Here is a 3,977-nt window from a genome sequence, read left to right as displayed (position 1 = left end):
TCTTTTGAGGGACATAGATATACATGCCCAGGAAATGCAGCACATGCCAAACAGTATATATTCTAACAGGCCTACCCTGAGACATATACTTGTCAAATTGCCAAGCACTCAAGACAAAGAGAAATACTGAGAGCAGCAAAAGAAAAGAGTTCTATCACATACAAGGGAAGCTTAATAAGATTAAGTGCTGACTTCTAATCTGAAATCATGGAGAAAATAAGGCAGTGGGATGAAATAGTTAAGGTACCAACAGAAAGAAAAAAACCCTGCCAGCCAAGAATTCTGTATCCAGGAAAACTGGCATTCAAAATTAAGGGAGAGTTCAAAATATTCACAGATAAACAGAAATAGTTTGTCAACAAGAAACCTGCCCTTCAAGAAATAAAGGGAGTTATGCAGGTTGAAAGGAAAAAAATAGAAGAGAGAGGGTTGGAAGAGCATGTAGAAAGGAATAATGTTAGTAAGAAAAACTAAAGATAAAAAGAAATAAAAACAAAACATGACATATATATACCTAAGTAAAATGGCTAATGTAAGTACTAACTTGACAGTTATAACATTTAATGTTAATGGATTAAACTCTCCAACCAAAAGATTGGGAGAATATATAAGGAAATATGACCATCTATATCTACAAGAAATTCACTTTAGATGCATGGATGGAATGAGTTTGCAAGCGAATGGTTGGAAAATGATTTTACATGCAAACAATAAACAAAAAAAAAAGGTTGGGAGTAGCTAGACTACTATAAAATATACTTTAAATGTAAAACTTTTGTATGAGGCAAGGAAGGACATTATATATTTAATAAAAGGGATAATCTATCAAGAAAAATGAGCAATCATAAATATTTGTGTGTCTAATTGGGTGCCCTAAATACACGAGCACATTTTGGAAAAGTGTAGAGAAATAGATGCCTTTGCAATTACAGTGGTTGACTTTAATACAGCATTATCACCATTAGACAGAGCTGCTTGATAGAGGGTTAATACAATAATAGAAAACTAAAATAATTGTTAGAAATTCTAGACCTAATTAAGACATATACAGAACGTTACACTGAAAGACAGCAGGATATAAAGTCTTCTCAAACACACATGGATCATCCACTATGATAGACCAGTTCTATATCACAGAATAAGTATCAAAAAATTCAGAAAGATTGAAATTATATAAAGTAATTATTCTGAGCTCAATGGAATGAAGCTGGAAATCAATAAGGGGAAGAGAGGCAGAAAAGGCATAAAGATATGGAAATTAAACAACACGCTCTTAGACAATCAGTAGGTAAAGAAAGTGCAAAAGAAATCAGTAGCTACCTTGAAATGAATGAAAATGAGAACATCACATATGAAAACCTATGGGATGCAGCAAAAGAAGTGTTGAGATGGAAATTTATAGCTATAAATGCATATATTATAAAAGAAGAAAAACATTAAATTGAAGACCAAACTGAACACCTGGGTGAACTAGAAAGAGAAAAACTAATCCCAAAGCAAGCAGAATGAAGGAAATAATAAAGATTAGCAGGTCTAAATGAAACTGAATTTTTTTTAAACCCTAGAAAATATTAACAAAACCAAAAGCTGATTCTTTGAGAATTAAAAAAATTGACAAACTCTTATCTAGACTATGAAAGAAAAAAAGAGAGTAGATGCAAATACATAAAGTAAAAAAAATGAGAGACGGGCTATCACCATTGATCAAACCGAAATAGAGTATAATGAGGAGATACTTTGAAAAATTGTATGTTAACAATATGGATACTTTAAATGAAATGGACATGTTTCTGGAAACCCACAAGCAGCCTGCATTGATAAAAGAAGAAATTGATGAACTCAGTAGACCAATCACAAGTAATGAGGTTGAATTAATCATCAACAACCTCCCAAATATGAAAAGCCCAGAACCAAATGGCTTCACAAGTAATACTAACTAATCCTAATCATGCTTAAACTCTTCCAAAAAAATAGAGTGGGGGGCACATTACCTAACTCATTCTGTGGTGTTAACATCACCCTAATACCAAAGCCAAATAAACATACCACAAGAAAGGAAAACTTCAGACCAATCTCTCTAATAACCCTGTATTCTAAAATCCTCAACTAAATACTTGGTAACATATTCAACAACACATCAAATGAATGGTACACCATCATCAATGGGTTTCATCCCTGGTGTGCAAGGATGGTTCATTATAAGAAAATCAATCAATGTAGCACATCACATTAACAAATCAAATTTAAAAAAAAAAAACACATGATGATCTCTATTGATGCAGAATTTTGTTTTGTTCTTTCTTCATTAGCAGCTGTGTTTCCTTTTCCATTTTCTTCCTTTCTTGTTCTGCTGCTATCTTTTCTCTGTCTGCAGTTTTTTGCTGCCTCACAACTTTTTCTGCTTGCCAGGTTGTATCTTCTTCTTCCTTTCATGAATTGGTATTTTCTTGCCAGTTATCTAAATCACCTAATTCAGGAGTTTGATGAATAAAAGGCATAGCTGCTAATCTACTAGAGAAAACTGTGCTTCCAATTGGAATGCCAAAATTTAATGGTTCTCTCTTCTTAATAACATTTTTCTGAGTCTTTCTTAAAGTTGGTGTCTTGTCCTTAAAATAGTCAGGTTCCAGCTGTTCCAAAGCATTTTGTTGTGTTGCCACATTCCCATTCCCTCCTTTGATCAATACACTTGTGGGTGTATCTTCATCCCAGGAAGTCCACTCTTCAGCATCTCCTGCTTAGGGACTGAAGAATAATCATCTGAAGTTGGTTAAGTTATTTGGTCTCCATTTAATTTCCATCCTCTGCCAGATCTGCATATTAATCTCTTCAGTAATGAGAATATTGTTGCTATGTAGGTACAAATTTTAAATCACTGGAATTGAGTGATGGCCATGGCGGGAATTAAAACTTGTCCCTCCCTTTCCCAGCCAGCTGATGGAGGCTCTGAGCTGCCACGGGCAAGGCTCCATGTATGGTAGAGGTTGCCTCCTCAATGCCAGCACCATTCATTCAAAGCCAGCACACACTCAATCACCACCATTGCCTCGGCACAGCTGCCATGGCCACCCCCTCCTTGAGAAACCCATCCCTGGCCCTTTTCCTTTCGAAGCTATTTTTGCTGTTTCTCTAGAAGCTAACTGTAGAACTGCCATATGATATGGCAACACCACTGCTGGTTATATACCCAGAAGAATTGAAAGCAGGGATACAAACAGATATATGCACACTGGTGTTCATAGTGTGACACATGTGACAACATGGGTGACTTTTGAAAACCTTATGTAGAGTGAAGTAAGCCAGTCCCTGAAAGACAAATATTACAAGACTTCACTGATATGATCTAAGCAAATTGAGCAGAATCACAGAGCTAGAGTCTGGAATATGGGTTATTAGGGGATAGAAAAGAAGTAGAGAGTGGTGAACCAATGATCAATATGGGCAAAACCTATGTTCATCTTGTCAGATGGTGTTATCTCAGTGGGTGGAGACCTACACAATAAACAAGTTCATATTAAGCTCCCATTCTAGGGAGTCTTACTGTGTTCTCAATTAGAGGGACAAGAATTTCTTGAGAACATAGGCATTATCTAATTTAAGACAACAGACCAATATGTCAAGCCCTCAAGATTAATGCATTTAACTATGAATCTTATTTTTCAAAAATTGAAACTTGGTGGTTAACAGTTTCTGAAGGGAGAGAGACAGAAAAAAGGATGGAATATAGGGCATTTTTAGGTGATTGGAATTATTCTGCATGATTTTGAAATGATGGCTATAGGTCATTATGCATCTTTTTAAAACCTATAAAAGTGTATGATGCAAAATATCAACCATAATGTAAACCATTGACCATCGTTACTGACAATACTTCAATATATGATCATTAATTGTAAAAGATGTACCATACAAATGTGAGGTGTTGCCATTAATAATAGGGGAAAATGGGGAAAATGTGAGAGGGGGAGGGGGTAGGT

At 35.4% G+C, this 3,977-nt stretch overlaps 1 pseudogene; it reads right to left on the bottom strand.

Annotated features, from left to right (window-relative positions):
• Window positions 1–2,270: 2,270 nt before the first annotated feature.
• On the bottom strand, window positions 2,271–2,896 carry LOC101421014 (receptor-binding cancer antigen expressed on SiSo cells pseudogene; annotated as a pseudogene).
• Window positions 2,897–3,977: the final 1,081 nt, after the last annotated feature.

Source organism: Dasypus novemcinctus, chromosome 15 (assembly GCF_030445035.2).
Source record: "Dasypus novemcinctus isolate mDasNov1 chromosome 15, mDasNov1.1.hap2, whole genome shotgun sequence".
Classification (NCBI taxonomy): domain Eukaryota; kingdom Metazoa; phylum Chordata; class Mammalia; order Cingulata; family Dasypodidae; genus Dasypus; species Dasypus novemcinctus.
The sequence above is the reverse complement of the archived record's forward strand: the minus strand, read 5'-3'. Positions and strand labels throughout refer to the sequence as shown.